Source organism: Erpetoichthys calabaricus, chromosome 4 (assembly GCF_900747795.2).
Source record: "Erpetoichthys calabaricus chromosome 4, fErpCal1.3, whole genome shotgun sequence".
NCBI lineage: Eukaryota > Metazoa > Chordata > Cladistia > Polypteriformes > Polypteridae > Erpetoichthys > Erpetoichthys calabaricus.
In genome coordinates, this window is record NC_041397.2 from 275,585,836 (window position 1) to 275,611,829 (window position 25,994).

At 37.2% G+C, this 25,994-nt stretch overlaps 1 protein-coding gene across 5 annotated transcripts in view; it reads left to right on the forward strand.

Annotated features, from left to right (window-relative positions):
- The window catches only part of frmpd4 (FERM and PDZ domain containing 4), an 821,848-nt gene that overhangs the window by 305,553 nt on the left and 490,301 nt on the right, over positions 1–25,994 (forward strand). Inside the window, exon 1 of one of the 5 annotated variants that reach the window (XM_051925671.1) lies at positions 22,061–22,226. The exons of the other annotated variants lie outside the window; for them this stretch is intronic. The gene's annotated coding sequence lies outside the window, so the exon portion shown is untranslated. Of the gene's footprint in view, positions 1–22,060; positions 22,227–25,994 lie in introns of those variants that run through there. 5 annotated transcript variants of the gene reach the window in all.

The following is a 25,994-nucleotide window of genomic DNA, read 5'->3' on the forward strand; positions in this document are numbered from 1 at the left end:
GGCTAGGTACGGTATGTTTTACAAAAATAAGGTGGTCATCCATAGATATACAGTATTGTTTACTGTATCATTAAAAACTGCATGTTTAAAATATTTTGGTTTGTCCAGACATTGTTCTAGTTATTGGAATCAGCTCCTGCTTCTCTGCAACCCTTCTGAAGATAAAGTGGGTTTAGATAATGGATGGATGGATGGATGGATGGATGGATGGATGGATGGATGGATGGATGGATGATGGATGGACGAATGGATGGATGGTTTGTTCATATGGGATGACCAAATTAGATAGTGCCTTCTGAACTGGTTATCACAAAATTCCACTTATGAGAATGTACAATTGCACCTCACTGGCCATCGTTTACAGGACCAACCTAAAGTAAACAAGTCTAATATTGACATTATTATAATGTGGGAATAAGCTGGAGATCTTTGGAATATCCCAATAAACACAGGACTAATGTGCAAACACCATAAGGACAGTGGCCAGATCAAAATCTGAACAGAACTAACTATTAAGCCACTTTAATAATGCTGTATCATTGTTATTATTATATTGCATCACACATCCAAAGAAAGAAACCCCATAAATTAGTGTGTCCAAAACAGAAATAACTACTTATTGCTTTGATTTGTATGAAATTATACTCAAAACAGTCTCTTTATAAGATTCTAATTGTAGATCACAAAGTGGCTCTATCCTCACAGTGCCATCTGGCAAAATATGAATATATATCATTACAAAAGACCTCAAAACAAATAGCCTAAATGTAACAATTTTATGGACCCGTACAATTGAATTGTGCTGTTTTCACTAGCTGTCTTTGCAGATGAGCACTGAATTTTAATAATACTGCACATTCAAGAGCTAAACTTTACCTTAATATCTTTAATATAAATATACACAGTCAATATCATTAATTAAATGAAATTATAGAAAATCCAAGGAAGGTGGGCTGCCACTGACAATGCCAGAAATGGTATTTTACTGCCTTTACATTTTACTAGGCCATCAGAGAATTCATTTAAGCAATCACTCATAGTCTGACTATCAAAAACATTGAGTTTGTCTAAAATGTGCTTTCATTTCGTATTTTACATGGTAAAAGAAGCTTCTTCAATAAAGCTTTTCTTGAGGTGGCATACACATGCTGGATCAATGAGCGCACAGTAACTGAGAGAATTGCTTTTTTGTAATACTGCCCAATAGATAAGAATTACTTATGAAGATAACAATCCACTCTTGCATTCTTGAAAAAAAATATATATTATTGCATTAATACTTGACTCATTATTTTCAATTAAAGGGTCTTTTACTATTCTTGCACTGTTAAGTATATAACAGGATGTATTCTTGGATAAATCGACCAGTCAGCCAAAGGGCACAGTATAGCCACCGTCATAGTAAACAAGCACTGCAGTCATTTTCATTTGTAGCCTTCATACATAATCTTAGAGAGTCATGGACAGACACGGTGTCCCTTCATGCTGTCCAGTCGTATAGTGTAACATCCCCACCAACAATTATAGCTCTATGGGGCTAGGTTTGATATTTTTGTAAATTGTAGTTCCTTGTGGTAGTAGATTGGGTTCCTCTGTGTGTGTATGACAGCAGACAACCAATGAGCACTTTAAACACAATGTGTAAAATGGCCACAAAATGAGACGTGTCCAATTAAATCTACAAGAAAAAGAACACAGAAGAGTACTGATAGCCTCAAGAAACAAAGAAAATAGCCTGTGGATCTTTGGAACAAGAACAAATATCTGTTTCAAGACTCATCTTTGTTGTGCAGGGACAAAAGGAGGAATAAAAAGTCAGGAGTGGTCTCCCCTAGACTTTCTCGTATACTCGGATATGGGGATGGATATTTGAGGAGTAAATCGCAAGACAATGATTATATTTTTATATTATGTACATTAAAGAACCATCAACAACAAATAAAATCAAATTAATTATGTATTAAAAAATATTATAAAAGTAAAGCTTAATAAATCAGACTTTTCAGCTGCATGAATAAAAGATAAAGTACCACTTCTGGTTACAAAAGTTGATAGAAATCTATGTTTTGTACCTAATACTTGTATGCAAAATTTGGTTGACATAAGTGAAAGAGTACTCAGGTTATCGTGTTTACATACACACACACACACACACGCACACACACACACACGCACAAACACGCACACACACGCACGCACACACACACACAGGCAAACAGACATAATTCCAAAAAAGGTATTTTCAGACTCAGGGAGGTCTAAAACATTGAGATTAATCAAAATCTCGAAATGGAATTTTTGGAGGATTCCAATACTTTCCTTATACTTCGTATACAAGAAAGTCAGGGAGGTCTAAAATGTCGAGATTCATCAAAATCTCGACATCGAATCTTTGGACGATTACAATACTTTCCCTATACTTTCTATACAAGAAAGTAAAAAGATGTTTTAGGTTCCATGTGAAGTGGATTCCAAAAAGTGTGGATCTTGGGAAATATTCACAGCAAAATGGGAAGGTTGAAACTTTACTGAGAAGTTGTGAGGGAGTCAGGTACTCCGCAATCCCTGTATGATTCTTATTTGTATGATCTGACATACTTAAGGCAATGAGATCCAGAAACTGCAGTTAAGTGTCACATGCTGTCCAACTCAAAGTTATTTAATGTGGCACCAGCCTAACATACACACCCACACTCACTCATAACAATTTAGATCTGCCAGTTTATTTAACACTTATGTCTTTGGAAACGCCAAGAGGAACTATTCATAGCCAAGTGCAAACTCAAAGATTAACCTTGGAGCCATTTCTGTTTCCCTTGAACTGAGAGACAACAGGGTCAACAACTCTGTCAATTTGCAACCATGGATATTATTATTATAATTGTTATATATTCTAAGGGTGCTCCCTGTGTAGAGTTTGCATGTTCTCCTTGTGTCCCTTTGGGTTTCCTTCAGGTGCTCTGGTTTCTTACCACCATCTAAAGCCATGTACGTTAGGTGAATTGGTGATGCTAAATTAACCCTCTTGCATGTTGGTATGTGAGTGTGTTCACCCTATGATAAGCTGGTTCCCTCTTCAAGGATTGGTCTTGCCTTGTGCCCAAAGCTTACTAGGATAGATTCCAGTTTCCCTGCAAATCCACTTGGGATAACTGGATTTGAAAATGGATGGGTAGATGGATGGCTGGAAATAAGTTGCTGCTGAAATTTGAAGAATTCTCTTCCCTATAAAATACTTTTTCGAACACAGTTTGTCTTCATCTAACACATTATATAACCTGATAATAATACAAAAGCATATTTGTTTTTGAATATCAGGACAAAATCTTTGAGAAATCAAGCAAAATGACACCTTTTATTAGCTAACTTAAAAGATTATAATATGCAAGCTTTGAGGCAACTCAGACCCTATTCTTCAGGGTGTTTGTAATCACTACAACTTGCCTGAAGAAGAAGCAATTTTGCTTGAATTCTCATTGCATCCACAATGGCTAACATGCTACAACATCCTACCACTAAGGACAGAATCTTGAAACAGATTTAAGGGTCAACTGAGAGCATACACTGTATCTGGATATTTAAATATCGCTGCCTCATGGCACATGGACTGCAGTTTGAGTCTGGCTGAGCTTCTTAGAGTGACGTTCGACTGTCCTCCCAGTATTCACATAGGTTTCCTTTGGGGAAAATAACTTGGTGGTACTGTTCACTTATAGTTCTAAATGTGAGTGTGGTATTATATTTAGGGTTATTATATTTAATTTTTGTTAAAGATTTCATGGGATTGTACAAATTATAAAAAGTAATCAATGGAAAATTATACAAAATAACTATTTTTAGTGTTACTTAAAATCAAACTCAACCTTTTTATAAAAAGTTATTATGGCTCCTTACCATTACATAGTATTTGTTATTATTATTATTATTATTATTATTATTATTACATTTTTCTCACTTTACTTTGATCTTTTTTTTTTCTTTACTATTTTAATTTTTTTTTTCCCAGTTACATTCACAGTGGTAACAAGTCAAACAGGAGAGGTTAGGACACTGTATGGTGATAGAAATATACCATATAAACAATATGTGTTCAAACAAACAGTAATGAAATATGCATTGGACAATCTATTAAACAGGAACTTACACTGCAGATATTTAATTTGAATCCAAATCTGAACTGTACATTTACCTCTCAGATGGAGTGCCGTAAAAACTAACTCTGAGTTTAAGTAGCCATTAATCAGGACACCTGCACTAACAAATGATATAGAAACTGGATGTAATGCAGACTTCTAGGTATCGATTTAACCTCTGCATTGATTTGAACTTTGTATCTTTTAGATGATTCTTTTATAATCCTCAAAAACAGATTGCTAGACATATTTTTGGAATTTATTCACCAAGGTTACATATAGGATTAGAAGAGACATCAGCCTGGGAAAGCACTAATATAATGCAAACATGTCAGTGGTTTAAGAGTTTTAATTATTTGTGCAATTATTCTTAAATCTGTGGGAAGAAAGGTCTTTATGAGTTGGGTGCATGATGCCCATAAACAGGAGAACAAATATACTGTAAAAGAAGAACAGGAGAAAGAAGATTGTCACCCAGACAAGATGTCTGAATTCCCAAAGAAACAGGCAAGGTCTCTGTGCATTTTCAACTATGTTATCTACTTTTTCTACCATTTTCTTATTTTTGCTTTATAATAATATTAATGTTACATTGTTTGTATGAGTCAGCGTACATTGTTTTTGAGCACCTACAAATTAATGGTTCTTTAATGGCACAAGATGGTTCTTTACTGGAATGTGTGGTTCCTCATAGAGCCATTGCTTGACAAAGAGACATTTTGTTTTGAGAAGGGTTCTTTGCATATGAAGTTGGCTCTTCCTACTTTGAAAAAAGTGTGAATATGTAGAAAAACAAACTGAAGTCTTTAATGTATGGTAGGCTACCTCACAGGACACTAACAGATTAAGAAAACCTGGGCTAAGCCCCTGTGTTACTGGATGTAAAATCATGACCCACTGTTTTTCACAATCTATTATCATCTCTTCATGGCTATTCACCGTATGGAGCCTGTTACAGGTCTAAATAAATTAAGTTTTTTCTCTGGAACCTTCATGTGCATGTGTCTTTTGGGAACCAACTGGTTCCCCTATGGCATTGCTCTGAATAACCATTCGGATCTGTTTATTTTTAAGAGTGTAATGTGGCTGCCACGGTTAGCAGGTGAGGAGGAAGGCCACCAATAGAAAGTAGCGCAGTGAGTGGGCACCTGCTTTGGTGATTGGCACAGGTGTAGCTCAGATCTGAAGATGACTGTTTGGTTTGCTGGTGCCAAGCTAGTAAGTCTCTTTGCTTAAAGCAGCTGTCCAGGTGCAGACAAAGCTGTAGACATGGGTCAATATAAAGCGGCTGCGTTACTGTACAGACATATTTTCACAACCAAACAGCCACCATATACTCCTCTTATTAGTTCCCAGCTCCTCTTGGGGATTATGTTAGATATAATATTTCCAGTGTAGCTTCTGCTAGCAGTCTTCTCTCACTGTTAGAGGGACTTAGGGGTCTCCTAAGTACGCACCTCAATTACTTCAACTAGCTTCTCCCTGTGCTTATGTATTATCAAGCTCTTCACCCATTTTTTTTTATTACTATCACATTTTAATCATATCCTTTCACCAAAGGTGACCTAGAACATTGGCATATATTAAAATTGTTTTGTTATATTTTTTTTTTACAATTTGTGACTTGACTAGTGTCACACAATGACTTTGAAGCTGAACTAACAATACTGTGCTTTAAGACCAACAACCAAAACTAAACTGCTTCTGAGTACTAAGATAAGATGACATCATGTTACGAAAGATACTAACTATTCAATAAAATGAAAATACAAATAATTGCAAAAAATCTGTTGTTTCTGTCCTTTATCTAAACCTAAATAATGTGATTTTAGGGGAAACTAAAACACAAGGCAGTCACCAGCCCTTTATGGAACAAAACTCGCAGTGTACTTTCTGCATCTCACACTGTCCCCAAAAACTCAATTCACTTCAATTTAAGAAAATGTAGTAAAGCCAAAACATACACAGTAACACTAAGAGAACACTATAATCAAATGACTGATGTCTTAAAAGTCAGCTGTTGAAGACTCAAAAATAAAAGGTAAATCCTTTTTATGCCTGAGATAACACCAAAGATACTTAGATATCTATAATACATAATAACAATTAAACCTTCATAACTTTTACAGCAAAACTGCTGTTCTGTATGAAACTGTAACTTTTTTCTTCCTTTTCAATATTGCTGAACTTTTTTTTTTTTTTTTTTGTTTGGAGGCATTAATGTATTTCAAATGCCATCTGTCAATAAAAATCTTGTGGACTGAACTTGAAGGATGAGCTCAAAACTGTAATGACACAGTAACTGATGACAGCCTCCGGCACTGTGCTGAAAATACTTCGAGGCGGTATAGTGAAGCAAAAAAGGTCAAAGTGATGCTGTGCTGCAGTCACTTGTTAAATCATTACACTATAGAATGTTGGAGATTAAGAAATAACGGGAAAAGGAAACTGTTTGTGAAAGGGTTTTGAATATCTTCTATGATTGTATTGTAAAAGCAACTACAATTTGGGCTTTTGCAATCCACAATGATATTTACAAATGGCAACCGTCTCATTATGCTGTTATGAAGAAATGACATATTTAAAGGTCTCTGTGAGGCCTTTATGACCATTTTGTATGCCTACAACTAGCAATGAAAAAAGCAATAAAGTAAGACATTCAGGTTAACAAATCAAGCAAAACACTATTTTCGAAGCAAAAATGTAATTTCTATTTAGACTTGAGAACTAGCCTGCGTGATACTTATAAAGGATGCTAGATTGTGTCCTCCTTCCCTCGCTATTACGGAATTACAAGTGTAAATTGTGTAGTAGAACCCTAAACCAGGAAAGCATGATGAAAATGGTGATGAAGAATGTGATGTTATTAGATGTCATGCATGAACCAGCTTTGTTCTGATGTATCTCATGGTACTAATATCCCAGTGGCGGATATCTTGATGAATGGAAATGATTTGTAATTTTGATCCAAGTGGAAGAGTCTGAACCACTACATTGCAGCACATGAGGAATGATGAGTATTTAACAGTTACACTTCAGTTAACAGAGAATGAGACACAAAAGCTTCAGATCATTTAAAAAATACCATAAGTATATACTGTAAATATTTTCATATCATTCCACTCCGTTAGGCCCTTGAGCAAGGCCATGTAATAAAGCACAGGATTAATCAAAAAAGTTGAGGATCCACCCCGTATATTATGCAAAAAGATGAGTAGTCTATTGAGACTAATCCAAAAAACAGCGGCATTTATAATGGGAAGGAAGTGGCATGGGGTCATCTGTGGGTGCCAGTAGTGGTGTCATCAGTAGGGGCCAGATGTGAGGTCGAGACCAGAAGGAAGGGAGTGATTTAGCTGGTCTTTTCCTCAGAAGTTCTGTAGGAAGAGGAGAAGAAGCATTAATATTCAGTGCCAACCCTGGTCATACGTGTCAATGTCCGATTTCAACCCTTTGACTGCCTCCCAAGGCCCTTAACCTGCAATTGCTCTGTCCTGGGTATGACATTATCTTACATCCAGCTCTGCAAGCAGGTCCTCCAACTGTCAGGTAAAACTTTGGGGTTGGTGGCAGGATTGGCACCCCTTGCCGCTGTAAAAAACCTCAGACTGTTTCCCCTCCATTCGAATTAGTGTGGTGCTGGGGTGTCGCCTATTGCACGGCTGCACTCGGGTCCTAATTTGGGATCCTGAGGTGGTTCTTTGCGTGGTGGATGTGGCAACGTGCTGTATCAGTGTTTGCTTCCAACCTCTCCTCTCCTCGTTTTACTAACATGTCAAAGGGATTTGTTCAGCAAACAATGATCATTAACAATGAGGATTTGGCACCATTGCTATATGCTGAAAAAGTGGTACCTTTAGTCTTGACATGGAACAGATTCATACCCATCTGTATTCAAAGGCTGGAAGTAACCAAATACCTGACCCGCCATATATCCAAACAAGGTGCCATATTGTGTGCTTTATGATTTGGTCCTTCTTAAAAAGTACAGCACATATAACTCGTGATGTATAAGAGTGCCATTAATTACCGTGTGCATCATGTAAAATTAGAGGAGACATGGCTTTTTTCATTGTCAAAGCAAAGTAAAGTAATCCCTCTCTATATCGCTCTTCGACTTTCGCGGCTTCACTCTTTGCAGATTTTATATGTAAGCATATTTAAATATATATCGCTGATTTTTTGCTGATTCGTGGGTTTCAATGGACAATGGGTCTTTTAATTTCTGGTACATGCTTCCTCAGTTGGTTTGCCCAGTTGATTTCATACAAGGGACGCTATTGGCAGATGGCTGAGAAGCTACCCAATCAGAGCACGTATTACGTATTAAATAAAACTCCTCAAATATATTGTGAACAGGGGGGCTGTTCACACCCCTAGAGGATATGGACGCTCCTCAAAAAACACTGAAAGACTACCTTCACATTGCCCCCATCCTTGCTGGGCTTACTTGTGGCTACTTTTTTGCACGATATGCTTCCCGCACGGTGCTTCGCATACTTAAAAGCCCAAACAGCACCCATTAATTTTCGTTTGTTTGCTTTTCTCTCTCTCTCTCTCTTGCTCTGAAATTCTCTGCTCCTGAGGAGGGGGTGTAAGCAGGGGGGCTGTTCGCACCCCTAGAGGATACGGACGCTCGTCTAAAAAATGATGAAAGACTACCTTCACACTGCTCCCTTCCTTGCTGGGTGGCTGCTTTCTCAAGCGATATGCTTCCCGCACGGTGCTTCGCATACTTAAAAGCTCGAACAGCACCTATCGGTTTTTGATTGTTTCGTTTTTTCTCTCTCTCTCTATGACATTCTCTGCTCCTGACACGCACTCCTTTGAAGAGGAAGATATGGTTGCATTCTTTTAATTGTGAGACGGAACTGCCATCTCTGTCTTGTCACGGAGCACATTTAAACTTTTGAAAAAGAGACAAATCTTTGTTTGCAGTGTTTGAATAAAGTTCCTGTCTCTCTACAACCTCCTGTTTTTCTGTGCAAATCTGTGACCCAAGCATGACAATATAAAAATAACCATATAAACATATGGTTTTTACTTTGCAGATTTTCACCTTTCGCTGGGGGCTCTGGAACGCAAACCCCGCAATGGAGGAGGGATCACTGTATTCATGAAGTAGTCACTGATATTGCTTTTCCCGTCAACTTTAGCAATGTATATCATGCCTACATGCTAATTCATGTTGCTTTCTTATTATTCCTATAGATGCACTGGCTTGTGATTCATTAAAGGATAAGTTTGGTATTATTCAGTTCAAAGTTATTTCTTTACAAACATAGTGTATATGCATTTGAATTGAGAAATTGTGTTCTAAAGTTAAGTACTTTCTACGTATTTAAAAAAATATCTGCGCCCACACTGGTGCATTCCAATGGAGTGTACGAGGCATGGAGGAAAAGTTTTTAAAAGGAGTAAAAGTTTTTAAAAACTTACCAAATACATCAATTGTTTCAAGCCAAGACAGTTGTCAAGTATTGGTCTGCCCCTTCCGTGTTTCTGGAATTTATTTGTGACAACAAAAGGCATCTAGAAATAATAATTTTATCAAAAATTCCTAGTACTTTTTTGTGTGATAAGGATACATTTTCTATTTACTTGTGTGAGTTTTCACATAAATAAAGAAGTAAATTAAAATAAAACCAACCATGTGGCACAAAACGTCTTCTGTGATTTGAACTTTTGAGAGTAAACCACCACCTGGAGGGATGAAAGGTTGTTGTGCAAGATATTTTTTGAAACTTATAGAAAGTGCTTAACTTTAGAACATAATTTTGCATGCAAAATACATAAATGCAATGTTTGTGAAGAAATAACTTTGGCTTGAAAATTACCCAAATTGTCCTTTAAGAACTAAAAGCACTCATACAACCTCCGACAAAATGGAATATATTGTCAAGTAGTATGGTAGATTGTGGGATTTTTAGGGACATTCAAACCTCAATTTGAGGCTATTTTGAAGAAATTAGGTGGATAGGACTGGCATGCTTCGTGGGACTGAATGGCCTCTTCTTGTCAAAGTCAGTCTTGTCAGTCTATGAAAATATTTTGTCCTTCATGTACAATTATTAATGTCTTCATAACTGGCATAGTGCATTCTAATGGAGGTTATTATTTGGATCTGGAAAAATGTGGCAGTCACATAGGGCCATAATTCTGTAGCTCTCATCTGGGCTGTGTTTTATGAAAGGAGCTGATCCTCGTCCAATTTGATTATCCTCCAAAGGCAGACTGTTTACTAGTGTTAGAAACTGAGTCATAGCACACTACTTGATTCTGCAATTCTTAGCATTCAGTTTGACTTGATTCTGAAACAAGAAGCATCTATATATATATATATATATATATATATATATATATATATATATATATATATATATATATATATAAAATCCAATGTCTGTCTGTCTGCATGTCTGTCCATGAGAGAACTATGTAATAGATTTAGATCGGGTTTTTTTCTATAATTTGCTTGAACATTCCAGTTGATTTTGTGACTTCCCTCATCACACTAAGTATCATAGTTGGGTTCCGGCAGCAATTTATTAGTGCGAAACCAAGAGACCAGATGCGGGCTGAGAGGAGGGGGAAGCATGATGTCAGGAATGGGGAGTCGGGCAGGGCCCTCCTCACTCACACACCAGCCTTCGTTTGAGTTGGTGTACATCTTGCCACGTGTTCGAGCGTACCCTGCCTCTGCTCAGCTAGCAATACCTGTTTGCTTAGCGGACATTATCATCTAGAGATTGTTAAGGAGTAACGTTTGACATTTTTGAGAGAGAGATCAGAGCTACGTGTGTTTTAGAGGGTAGCTGCTGATGGCCAGAGATATCATGGCCACATGTTCTTCTCTCCACAAGGGGGGTGCTCGCCCATCACAGCTCAACACGATCAGATACAGTGGCAATGTTTGACGTTGGAGCGTATCTACCTTCTGCTTGGCCAGACATACCTTCCCAACTTTTCACGTTTTTGGCAAAGAGATCACAGCTACATTCTCGCCCCTGATAGAAAAAACAAAAATATTATATATGAAGAGGCCCTTGGATAAGAAAGCTATTAATATACATTCTTCTCAATGCAAATTACATTTTTCTTTTATTGATTTTTAAAGGTTGTCCTGTTTCACTACTACGCGGGCAGAGCCGCGAGGGACAGCTAGTACACTATAAACTACAAATGCTGGATGCTTGTAATTCATGTATTTTCATTCACATGAGTTAATCTTCAGCCATTTAAATAATCAGCCTGAGAGGTCTGCTCCTGTCTTACTTCTGAAACTGATAGGATAGGTCTGAATCTCAAAAAGTGGATGACTGGATAAGTTGATAGATATACAGCACACATACATGATTACAAAGAATATATCGAGTCAGTTAAAGACATAATAAATATAACTATATTATAATAAAACAACCAACAAATGGTTTCTGGCTCAGTTCTAAATATACAAAAGCATTTAGACACCACTTCTTTAGCACTCATCATCTTCTTATGATTGGGGGAAAAGGCCACCCACTCTTCAAACGTTGTTACAACAGTGGAAATAAAGAAAGAAAAAGGCACCTTGAAAAATATCTTCAAAAGTATTTGAGTTCTCCTTAAATAACCCGGTTTCAAAGATTAGGAAAAAGTTTTTAAGACATTGAGTTCATTAACTTAGTGGCACTGCCAATTTAAGGTAAAAGCTGGTTATTAAGGAAATCAGTGTCTAGTGTAAAGAATCTTTAAATGGTTTGACATTTTATATGAATTCAAATAGAAACAGTCTGGATTAGGAATGGAGTTCTATAATAATCAGCAGTCCCCTAATGAAGCACATAACTGCCTTAAATATGAGTAATGACCAAGAGATCTAATTCCTTTGAAAGAGGTCTTTTAAGGTGACCTATAATTTAAGAGTAAGAGTTTCAGGAACACAGCTGAAGAAACATGACATTGTCCAAGTCGGAAATAGTGTTTCTGGCCCTGTTCCTTGTAACCAGCCGTTTGTTGTTCTTTTCATTGTGAAGAATCCATCCATCCATCCATTTTCCAACCCGCTGAATCCGAACACAGGGTCACGGGGGTCTGCTGGAGCCAATCCCAGCCAACACAGGGCACAAGGCAGGAAACAATCCTGGGCAGGGTGCCAACTCACCGCAATCGTTCACTTCATTTACTTTGCGAATTAGTATGGTGCGGAGGTATCACTTGTTGCATGGCTGTGCTTGGGTCCTAATTTGTGGTGGGTGCAGAAACATACTGTTTCAGTGAATACTCCCAACCTCCTGCTCCTCCTCCTCCTGTCATTGGATGGGAATGAAATAGTCATCACCATGTACAAAAACATAGGAAGAACATGTAAATTCCAGACAAAATGTTTTCCAGACAGGGATACAACTGGAATGCATAGGTTATGAAGTAGTGAAACTTCTGACTGAGAAACATTTAATAATTTATAGATAGATAGATAGATAGATAGATAGATAGATAGATAGATAGATAGATAGATAGATAGATAGATAGATAGATAGATAGATAGATAGATAGATAGATAGATAGATCTTTATTAGTCCTCAGTGGGAGATTTGGCTTTTTACGGATGCTCTTTAAATAAATAAATGCATATGACATATATTTATAGTCAGAGTGAGGCATTATGCACATGTATTACTGTTGGTATCAAGGAGCCCCAGTAGCATTTCATTACACACTTCTGCTGAATGATTTGTTGGCTGAAGGTGTTAGTGTGTCAGAGAGAGGATGTGTAACATTCATTGTTCATAATGGCACTCAGTATTGTGGTAATTCTTTTCTTTGCTATGACCTCCAGAGGGTCCAGAGTGCATCCCATAGCAGTAAGCAACCTGATTTCTCATGAGCACCAAGCACAGTGAAAGATCATTCAAAAAATGAAAATATCTAAATGTGTATAATATTTCTTAAGATAGTTGCTTAATTTTTTTTTAGATTTTAAAATGAAGAATTACTAAGAGGCCAGTCTATGGTTCCCACAATATTCAATTGTATTTAGAAGTTTTGTAAATGTTATCTTATAAATTATAAAGACAAAGGTACAGTATGTAATTAGAAACTCTTTTTTATGTTGTAACCCTATTCCACATTGTCTATATTATTCTTTAAGACTGAAAATCAGATCTATTTCAATTGCTTTTTTCTTGTTTGCATTTTCTTTAGCATATTTTCATAAAAGTTTTCAAAGATTCAAAACTGTAAAATAAGGAATGGTCTGGAATGTCTTGGCAATCTGCAAGGTTATTGCTGTAGCAATCTGTCTTAAGAGTATAGATGAAGAGAAAAGCCAAGCAAAATGACACCTTTTATTGGCTAACTAATAAAAGGTGTCATTTTGCTTGGCTTTTCTCTACATTCATAATGGCTAACACGGTACAACACCCTAGTACTAAAGAGTATAGATGAGTGAAGCAATTCACACAAAATTGAATTCACAGAAAAAGCTAGTCCTGCACTTAGCAAATAATTTTGCAAAATAAAATGATTAAAATGGATCTGATTTTCAGTCAGGATGCTTACTTCTATAAATTCAGCCAGAGGTTTATGAACTTCATAGTCTTTGGATCCTAATTTTATCCTTGTCTGGAGTTTGCATGTTCTTCTGATGTGTTTTCTCCACATGAAATCTCACTATATACAGAGTGCTGTTTCCCCTCCTCCTGTTGTTACCTAGCAACCACCCTTTCCTATTTCTTTGATTCTATCAGTACGGGTTTGCATTCTCCAAGTTTCACTTCTGTCTCTGTGTCATCTTTAGGATTGTGATTGTCAAGATTGTCATCATAATTGACAAAAGTGAATGTCCTCTTACCAGAACAATCACATTACACAGGTTCAACAAAATATCTAAACATGATCGGAAATGACTGTAGTGATTTTTTTTATTTTTTACTACAGATCTTTATTTAAATATTAAATGACAGGCAGATGTATGTGGAATTAATGCATGAACACCTCCAGACAAGAAACAGACACCTTTTTTCTTGTGTCAACAGCACAAGATGGTATTTGTTTCACAATTTTTCTTGCAAAACTGTTTCACAAGTCATTTCACTCATCACTAGTCATGGAAGATGATGTCACACAAGTTCAAAATGAGAGGTCAACATAGGCAGCACATTGCTGACACCATCTTGTTCTCAGCTTTCATCCGTGTCTGATTGAAGTGACTTCTGTTCCCCATGACCATGCACAAAACAGCTGCCTTAAAAAAGGGAGCATGATTAAAGTGATGAAAAGAGCATCAAATGTATCATTTAAAGACTACAGTAAAGGGAGAAATATTGTTAATCCACCTTAAACAATTCCAAAAATCATTCTCTCAAAGACAGGAACTGTCCTCTTTAAGACTGTATTTTATCTCCATTATTATATGCACTGAACTATGACCTAAGGCTGAACAATGACCTTTGTTCCATTATGAAGGGTGCTGATGACACCATGCTGATGGGAAGCATATCTGCAGATGTTGAAAGACATTATTTCAACTATGTGCACCGTTTAGTAAATTGGTGTAATAACAACTATCTTACTTTGAACATCAAAAACACTAATGAAATGATATTTGTCCATAAGTGACAGGAATGTGCATGTTCACCAATTATTATTCTGCTTGAGGAGGTAGAAATAGTGACTTAATGTAAGTACTTTTGAACTATCCTAGATAATAACCTTCATATAAAAATAGTATAAATATAAAAAAAATATACTCTAAATACAATCAGCACTTATGTCAATTTAGATTTGGACAAGGCCCTCATGTTGTCCTTTTATCACAGTGTGATCCAGTCTCTTATTACCTTCAGCTTCATTGCCTGAGTTAATTACCTGACAAATCAAACAAAGGGAGGACATTCGCTTTAAAGACACACACATATGACTCCAGAATTTTTTTTTCTTCCAAATGCCATATGTCTTTTTAATAATGAATATTAGAAATAATAAAACTTCAGAAAGTGTAGAGTTTTTCATATTTGCAATATAGGCATTTCATATAAAAAGACATGCTATCAAATGTGTACAAATGTAGTGTTTTCAAATTATGGAAATATCTCAAGTAAGTTTTACCCTGTGAAGGCAAATTTCATGTTTTTGTGTGTTACAGAAGCTCCATATTTCTCATTTATTTATTTATTTTTTGTTACTGAATTTACAGAGCTTCTGTATATAGCCAAATTTTCCCCTTGGAACAAATAAAGTTCTATCTATCTATCTATCTATCTATCTATCTATCTATCTATCTATCTATCTATCTATCTGTCTGTCTGTCTGTCTGTCTGTCTGTCTGTCTGTCTGTCTGTCTGTCTGTCTGTCTGTCTGTCAGCCAGCCAGCATCATGTGCAGGCATGGACTAAACTGAATGAGGTGCCAGTTAACCTGCACACATGCACAGGGGCTAACTTAGAATGGTCATTCAACCTAAAATGTACATGTCTGAAATGAAAACTGAAGCATCTGAAGAAAAACTTATACAGACCCTGGAAGTACATCCAGGCTCTTCACAGTGACAGGGTGCAGGAATTGAATCTCTGGATTCAGGAGGCAACATTGCTAACCACTTCCCTACCACATCATGTCTGAAGGTACAAATGCAAGTTCTGACCAAAGTAATAATAAGATTATCTACCTTAATAAAAAGACAAGTGTCTCTGTGTGTATCTTTATGTCCATTCGGTTGCTCTATCTCTGCTACATGCCATTTGGTAAGGGATTCGTGAAAGCAGGGCTAGTGTTTGTGATGTGCCATCTGCTGGAGTGAATAATGCAATGCAGTTTACTAATATGCCCAATCGATGGTGCACTGCAAACTTGGATCTCAATTTGTCATAAAGAATGTTTTATTGAATTGACTCCTTTGAGAACCTGGATTATTTTACTAGTGCAATTTAACATGGAATGTCTAAAAAAGCCAAGGAAAACAAAACAAAGCAGACAGTATAAAAGTTTCTGGTTTTTAACATTGTGTTATTTCATGAGTCGGGGTGTGCTGCTGAACAACTATTAGTCTGTAATTACTTCCCACTCTGATTAATATCGGCATTCAATATGAAAAGAAGTCAGTTGCCTCAAAGTGCACTGAGATGCTTCCAGATATTTGCAATGCATAAATCAGAGAACAGCAATACCCCCATGAAATAAAGCCTAACAGCAAAATGTATTACTCTCCCAACCTTGCACTTATAAAGTATTCAAAATGTAATACCCTGAAAATGCCAGCAAAAGTAAAAGTGACAAAAAAAAACTGAATGGAAAATAATAAGCACTGCGCCAGAAGGCAGCTTGCTACAAAATCTGCTGTCTATACCATCCTACACATTGTTTCAGTCCAAGTAAACAAACAGAAGTAAAGCTGTTGCATACTCTTTTCTTGTTTTCACATTGTTTGACATTTAAATGGATTTATGATTTATATTGTGTAAAAACAGCCCACAGGCTGCTAAAGCAAGGACTTGGATTGGTGAAAAGTTCTTCAAAAAAACTGAGCCTTGAAGTTGTTGTTAAGAAGGTTTGCGCCCAAGTTGTCTTTTACTCTTTAAACTCTCAGATGACAGACACAACATTTGACATTACAGCCATGAAGAACTCTTCTGCAGAATATTTTGTTTCTGACAAAGCTTACACCTTGGATTATTTCCCAGGTCGTTGAGTTTGATTTATAGGGATGTCCTCCACAGTCCTTTTATTTTCCTCACACCAACCAAAGACATACTGTATTGTCAGGTTGACAGATGACACCAAACTGGCTAGATGTGAGCAAGTGTGTGGGAATGTGTCAGCTCCTGGACTAGAGCCTGCTGCTTCTGTGAAAGGCTTCTGCTCTCAGTTTGACCCCAATCAGAAAAAGGTGTGTATGGAAAACTTGTGAATGTTGTGATGGGAATAGAGTTTAGTGTGGTGTTTGCTATGAATATTTGAACACACTCATTATAGAGGGAGGCTTACTACTAACTTCAAAGTTCAAGTTTAGCACCCCACATCTTGGAAACCTTACCATTGTAGCCAGACTCTCAATCCGGCCATGTACAGTAGCTATTAATTTTCTGAACACTTAGGTAAACAGTGCAGTATGGTGGCTAAACTCTTAACTATACATTCATAAGATTCTGGTTTAACTCTTACCTATTATTCACTTTAGTCTGGCAGTGGCCCAACAGGCTTTAAAAATCTCAGAAAACCAGTTAGCTGGTCTGATTGTGGCACTCACTCTCAATACACATTTAGAAACTGATGTTGCATTTGCATTATTCATATTCATTTTATTTTTATCTCACCTAAAATTATAAATATATAACCACATCATGTCACTTGCATAATTTCTCTGATCATTCTGCACTAATGAGGTGTATGAACAAAGGGGGATGAGATAGATTATAGGAGATGTTTGTTTCATAGTGCAAAGAGAATTGTCTGCAACTTAAGATCAGCTGAACCAAAGAAACTGGTTAATGAGTTTCGCAGCTCAAATAGGCTGCAATAAGTACTTGGAGGTCCGCATTAATGACAGGCTGTATTGGTCTCATGACACAGAGGAACTATGTAAGAAAGGGGCAGAACAGACTCTTTTTACTTTGATTGGGTGATGGGTTCAGAAATTATCGAGTTAAATTCATATTCTGATTCTTTGATGGTCAAAATGTTGAGAATAATTTATTTTAGCATGGTGTCTACATTTGAGTCTGTGTGAAAACCTATGCACAACGATAACTTCCAAAGAAATTGACCTATCTTTTTAAAAACAAGTTGCATTGTGTTTGTCATGTTGTAACCTCCAAACCTATTTTTTTGGTCTAGTAATTATTTCCATATCCTTTAAGAATGACATGACCTCTTCGCAACGATAACTGCTGTAGAAACTATTTAAGTTAACTGGTATTTTTGCAGTATACAATGTTTAGTCATAGGACCAGCCCTAGTGAATTGCAACATGTTTGCAGGAGTAGTCGATTATTTAAATATAAGTGTATGTGCATGCAAGCGCACACGCTCAGGTTCTCAAGGAAATTTATAAGTGAAGATAACTGACAGCTTGCCATACCACAGCATATGCTAGATAACAAAGACAATAAAATGAACACACACACATGCACGCACATGCACACACACACACACACACACACTTAGGTCTATGTGTACGGAGCCAATCTGTTAATCTATGTAACTTGTTTACTTCATTTGACCTAATGTGTTTAGTTTCAATTATTGACATTTTTTTCACTTCATTCAACTTCCTGTTCATTTTACTCTACATTTATTTGTGCACATAATAAATATTCATTAATTTTCTTGATTGTATATTAATATACAGTACAATCGATTGCATTGTATTATAAAAATCTCCCATAGATAGATAGATAGATAGATAGATAGATAGATAGATAGATAGATAGATAGATAGATAGATAGATAGATAGATACTTTATTAATCCCAAGGGGAAATTCACATACTCCAGCAGCAGCATACTGATAAAGAACAATATTAAATTAAAGAGTGATAACAATGCAGGTATACAGACAGACAATAACTTTGTATAATTTTAACGTTTACCCCCCCCCGGGTGGAATTGAAGAGCCGCATAGTGTGGGGGAGGAACGATCTCCTCAGTCTGTCAGTGGCACAGGACATTGACAGCAGTCTGTCGCTGAAGCTGCTCCTCTGTCTGGAGATGATACTGTTCAGTGGATGCAGTGGATTCTCCATGATTGACAGGAGCCTGCTGAGCGCCCGTCGCTCCGCCACGGATGTCAAACTGTCCAGATCCATGCCTACAATAGAGCCTGCCTTTCTCACCAGTTTGTCCAGGCATGAGGCGTCCCTCTTCTTTATGCTGCCTCCCCAGCACACCACCGCGTAGAAGAGGGCGCTCACTACAACTTATTGCAGATGCTGAAGGACGCCAGCCTTCTAAGGAAGTATAGTCGGCAGTCCAGTCCAATTTATCATCCTGCTGCATTCCCAGGTATTTATAGGTTTGCACCCTCTGCAAACAACTCTGCATTGAGTGATTTCCCGTGGTATCACTTAAAGTGAAATTTACTTGGAAGTACAGTGATCCCTCGCTATATCGCGCTTCGCCTTTCGCGGCTTCACTCCATCGCGGATTTTATATGTAAGCATATTTAAATATATATCGCGGATTTTTTGCTGGTTCGCGGATTTCTGCGGACAATGGGTCTTTTAATTTCTGGTACATGCTTCCTCAGTTGGTTTACCCAGTTGATTTCATACAAGGAACGCTATTGGCAGATGGCTGAGAAGCTACCCAACTTACTTTTCTCTCTCTCTTGCGCTGACTATCTGTGATCCTGACGTAGGGGGGCTGAGCAGGGGGGCTGTTCGCACACCTAGACGATACGGACGCTCGTCTAAAAATGCTGAAAGATTATCTTCATGTTGCTATCTTTTGTGCAGCTGCTTCCTGAAACGACATGCTGCACGGTGCTTCGCATACTTAAAAGCTCGAAGGGCATGTATTGACTTTTGATTGAAAAACAAACTCTGTCTCTTTCTATCTCTCTCTCTCTCTCTCTCTCCCTGCTCCTGACGGAGGGGGTGTGAGCTGCCGCCTTCAACAGCTTTGTGCCGCCGGTGCTTCACATACTTAAAAGCCAAACAGCCCTATTGATTTGTTTGCTTTTCTCTATCTATGTGACATTCTGTGCTCCTGACAAGCACTCCTTTGAAGAGGAAGATATGTTTGCATTCTTTTAATTGTGAGACAGAACTGTCATCTCTGTCTTGTCATGGAGCACAGTTTAAACTTTTGAAAAAGAGACAAATGTTTGTTTGCAGTGTTTGAATAACGTTCCTGTCTCTCTACAACCTCCTGTGTTTCTGCGCAAATCTGTGACCCAAGCATGACAATATAAAAATAACCATATAAACATATGGTTTCTACTTCGCGGATTTTCTTATTTCGCGGGTGGCTCTGGAACGCAACCCCCGCGATTACTGTACCATTTTTTTACTTCTGTAAAAAGTACAATTTTTGTACATCCTTTGCATGCTCTCCAGTTCTGTGGTAGCTAGTGTGATTTTCTACACTGTGATGTGCTGATCCAGTAACATCACTTCAAGAGACACCAACAAACCAACAAGCTAATTAAAAAAGACAGACTCAGTTATGGGACACACTCTGGACCCCTTGGAGGTAGTAGAGGAGGAGAAAAAGAAGACAAAACTGACTGCCATTATGAACAATACTACACATCCTCTCTCTGGCACACTAACACTGAGGGGTTTCAGATAACAAACTTATTCAACATAAGTGGGTGACGAAATGGCTGCTTGGGCTCCTTCATACCAAAGACAATACACCTGCATAATTCCTCACTGTGACTGCATTCATATCTTTAGTGAAGTCTCAAGTTGCTTTATTTTTCTTATTTGTAATTTGTATGTGTGTGTTTGAGGGAGGGTTCTTGCTGTTGCTGTTTGTTATAACATATTTTGAGCATCTGTAAAATCCGTATTTCTCCTTAAGATAAAGTATCTATCTATCTATCTATCTATCTATCTATCTATCTATCTATCTATCTATCTATCTATCTGTCTGTCTGTCTGTCTGTCTGTCTGTCTGTCTGTCTGTCTGTCTGTCTGTCTGTCTGTCTGTCTGTCTGTCTGTCTGTCTGTCTGGCCAATGATGCAGTGGTTAGCATTTTGGGTTTCAATCCCACACCCAGTTGCTGTCTGTTATCTGACCCTGAACATGTTTGAGAAAGTTACCTTTATTTTCTGTGTTTTAAATGATTATGGCTTTCCTCAGATTTCATAATTCTGTTGAAAGTTATTTGCAGTTTTCCACTTTTTATATGATGATTGCTCTTACTGCTAACACATTTTAAAAGAGCTGAGGCCAATACACAAGTGTTTTAAAAGTCACACTTCACCTTTGATTTAACAGGTATCAGTAGCACATGAAAGTAAGAATTTCACTGTACTTGGATTTATCTTTACAGACTTAAAAACAAATCTTTAGAGACTGTATTTTTTTCCTGCTGCATGCACATCTATGTAAATTTGTACTTTTTTCAAATATCTTTGGTATGTAATGTTTTGATTATTCTTTATTTCTAATTTGTTTTTCTTTTTTATTATCTTGCAAAGCACTTTGTACTAAATCCTTTGCATGAAAATGTGCCATAGAAATGTGACTGTTGTAATTGTTGCTCTGCACAAAGAAGAGTAAAAACCTGTAACAACATCTAATCTCTGCTCAAACAAACCAAAGAAACAAGGATAAAGCATAAAAAGAAGAGGCAAAAACACTTTGGTTATGAAAAGTAAACAAAAGAAGGTGAAAATTGGAAGTAAGAATGGATAGCGCTGTATTTTTCAAAGATAATGTGCAGCTGGCTGGAGTAAATATGAGACGAAGAAAGTCTAATTGCCGATGCAGAGTCTGTATCAGTGTTAGTCATTCTGCTCAGGTTTCAGATAAATGTATACTTCTCTCTGGAGAGCAGGGGCAGTATATTGGAGATGGTCGGCTCACACAGAAATGCAGTTAGCAGGATCAGAGACAGAGTTATTCTCAGGGACTGCTTAAGCATTGTAACCGTCTAAAAATGATTTGATTGAGCATACTGAGCAATATCAATCTTTACTAAGAAAAAAAGGGTGTGAGGAGTGAATACAGGTGCATTATGATTAAAGGATGTGTTAAAATTCAGTCATACCGGGACAAAAACGGGAGAAAATGAGCAAATGCCCTGCGTAATGTGGAGCACTTTCACAAAAGAGGTTATCATCTTTCAAGTCTTCTTACTCATTTGGCAGCAAAAGCATATAACAACACGCAATTACTCCAGAGCTGAGCCACTGGGTGTCTTAAGTAGTTGCGTTGTTGGCATTCAAAAGAATTTTCAAAAACAGGAGGCAGGGTTGGGTTTGCTCAGTCTGCAGAAAACGGCTGACTCACTAACAGAGGCAGCGCTTATCTCTAGAGGCAATCCCTTTGCAAGAACAGAGCTGAGGCATGCGATTCTAGCATAGAGCATCACTCTCAGCCTTAGTTGTGGGATGAAAACTTCAACCTGCTGTAGCGCCGGATGAAAAGGGAGAATCAGCAGAAGGTAAGCTTTGTCATTCAGTGCGTGGGCTGCTGCTGGGATTGCATTCGCGTTGCCAGTGTTTAGTTGACAGAGATTGTAAATGCCTTTTTAAAATTCAAAGAGGAGAAAAGGAAAACAAAACTATTTCTGAAATGCTGTAAGGATATTCCTGTACGTTTTAAATCACAAAAGCTATTCTTTCTATTTGTAAACTAAACAGTTTTCTGTAGAGCATTCATAAACACTACATATTAACTTTATTGTATAACTGTATAATATATACCTTTTTGAAAATTATATTGATCATATATCAAAATACTACGTATTTGCATTTAACCTTGATTAGTTTTTATATGTTTATAGATATGTATTAATTTATGTGTAGAAAATTATATTTTCTACCTTGCATGTTCAATCTATTATACAGATTACATTATCTATCTATCTATCTATCTATCTATCTATCTATCTATCTATCTATCTATCTATCTTGTGTGTTTTTCTACATATTTCAAGTAAGTTTTGCATAATAGTCTCCTGGTTAAATGCAAAAAAAATATTTAACATATTTTTGCAAAATGAATACAGTAGGTGGCTGCAGAAGATGAAAATGGGATCCCTTATAAACGGGAGCCTAACTATTGCTGCAGGCTTATTTTTGCTAAATTACCATGCACCTCGATGCATTTTACTACTGCCTACCTAACAGTTCACTTCTTTTTAAACAAGACTACAAATTTTGCCCACTACTATCCAGATCCTTATTGGTCTCAGCAGATAAGTAATGAGGTTCCTCTATCTTGGAGGCAGAAGTGAGAAAGAAAGCTTTTTTAGAGGTTGTCAGAATTCAAGTCACAAAATGAGCAGAGCTGCTAAATGCATTGCTTTGCTATTTTAAATTCAGCCCCTTTACTAAAAATGAATGCAAGCTGAGCAGCCACTTAGTTGCATCGTAAAGATATGGAAGTCTAGCCAGTGTTAGCCACGTTTAGTCCTTTCCTGAAAGGAACTGTTTAGTAGCTTTCATTCATTTGCAGGGGTCGGAGCATTTTGCATAAAAGTATGTCTCTTATTAGTCACATTTCAACTGTAAAAGAGCAATCAGTGGATAAAATGCATTATCCAGCATTTATTTTAAAATGTGCTGTTTATCAAATACCTTTTACGCGCTTTTTAAGGTCATATGATAAATGTGTTGAACTGGAGAAATGAGCGCAGGTGCACATGAATCATTCATGAGATGCTAAGTCAAGTGACAGTCACAACCTCCCCTGAAAACAAACAGGTGTAAGGATTTAATTGTTAAGTTGCCTAACTTTCACGTCTAGTGCTGAAGCTGCGATGCCAGAAAGAAGCAAAGATGTGCATTTGCATTATTATTGTTAATCCAGATTTTGCTTTACTCTTAGGGAATATGAAAATTTGATCCCCATCTCACCCAGCAAGATAAAATTGACGGGCTAAGGAGAGTGCATTTACAGGTGGCTTATCTGCCTTATTTGCATTTTAAAATAAGCAGATAAAAAACCCTTTTATAAAAGACAGAAATCACATTTTTTAAACTTATTTGTATTGTTTAACACACATTTCAGGGGACGGGTAGAGCCACTTCTCTATAACAGTATTCTGTGTATAGAAAAAAAAAACTAATGTCAGCTTACTGAATGAAATTGTCAGTCTTTTGAACATCCAAAGACAACCATTCATCACACATTGTATGCATTTGTGTGGCTTCTTCACAGGCCGTTTTCATTCAAGAGGGCTCTTTCGTTAGTGAAATAAGCAAAAAGAGGAATCAATAACTGCCATTTTTCTAATCTAATCATTCAAACATATAACTTCTAAGAGGAGAAATTGATACACATAACATAATATAATGTCCTCAGGTCCACTCAATCCATTTTAAGATAGCAGGGCAGGAGGCTGTTAGGACAGAATTAGGGGCAGGGGAGGAAGCAACCCTGGATGGGGTGAGAGTTAAATTAAACATAGCAAAATTTACTTCATTAACAAATATACATCTGAGATAACTTATTCTAATGAAATGCTAGTACAATGTGTTTTAAATATGGCATTTTATTTGAAAAGTTATTGTTTTAGTCTAAAGGAAATACTATATACTGTATATAATAAATATAATCACATTTTTATTAACTCCAATCCTTTGGTTAATTCTCAAGGAGTTTATCTCTTACATAATCTATTCATTGTGATGACTGTATAACAAAACTATATTTTACATGGGTTTTTATCACTTTAAAATAACATGCCTGTTACTATTACTGTTATTTCACATTTTTTATTATTTTGGACTTGATTCTTATTGCATATGTTCTGTACCCATCTTAATTATTGCATTTCATATTGTTAAATGGAGGTAGCATGATGGCACAGTGGTAACATTGCTGCTTCATAGTAAGGACAGCAGGGGTTTGCATCCCTGATGCTCCTTGCATGGACTTTGCATGTTCTCCCCGTGTCTGGGTGGGTTTCCTCCCACTGTCTAAATGACATGCATGTTAGGTGAATTGGCAATGATAAATTGACCTGTGTGTGTGTTCACCCTGTGATGGACTGGCTCCTTGTTCAGGGTTTCTTCCTGCCTTGCCCCCTATACCAGCTGGAGTAGGCTGCAGCCCTACTGTAACACTGGTCTGGACTAGGTGGGTCAGAAAATGACAATATTGTTAAATGCATATTATGGTTTCTTCTGTGGTGGGTTGGCACCCTGCCCAGGATTGGTTCCTACCTTGTGCCCTGTGTTGGCTGGGATTGGCTCCAGCAGACCCCTGTGACCCTGTGTTCGGATTCAGTGGGTTGGAAAATGGATGGATGGATGGTTTCTTATTTATAAATACAATGGGCATACACAAAAACATATATTTGACCTTGTAAACAATGATAAAACACAGAAGAAATGAGGGTTGGGGTTCCATAGGATGCCTTATTTAATTGTAATGTCCAAAGGCCAAAGATGGCAAGAAAAACAAAGGGTGGTTGTCATTTCAAAATAAAAGTTCCTCAGAAGAGCACAGCTTCAGTCTCCTCCAAAGACAGTCCGAGTTTGAATGCTGACTTCCGGTTGTTGATTAGTTTAAATATCTCCACTACCAGAAGGGGAAAGGCTTTACAGATATCAGATGTGAACTCAGTGGTCCTCAGGGCTTTTTTATACCTTCAGTCTAAAGAAGCAGGTGGAATACATGTTAGCGACTGTGCCACATTTGATTACTTCCTTGTATTTGTCCAGCACAAACCCATAAACACTCTTAATGCCTACGTGTCTGACAACCTATAATTTTTACAGCATAACACCCATAGGAAATTCTTACTCCTCAAAGGTTAATCTTTGATGGCTTGTGAGAATTAAAAGAGATTCTCAAGTATGTTTCATGTAAGAAGCAACACTGTCATAGATGTGAAATAGCTTTAGACAGAAAGGAGACATGAGATACAACTGAGGTAAAAAGTGTCAAAATTGAGAGTTTGGTTTGAAATGTATGTTATATTTGGTGAGATCTCTTTCTAGTCTTGTTTTAATCTCTTTCAAGACTTCATATTATTTGCTTTACCCAAAGTGACAGAATATTTGAGATACAATCTGTTACATTTCTTTTTCCAATTGGAGCACAGGCAGGCGAAGTGACATGCTCATGGTCACATAGTGGTGTCAGTAGTGGGATTTGAAGTCCAATGTCTTAACCACTATGCCACACTGCCTGGCTTTTCTTCTAGAATGAGTATGATCTAATTGGGGTGCAGCAATATAAATTAGAGCAACTAACAGTA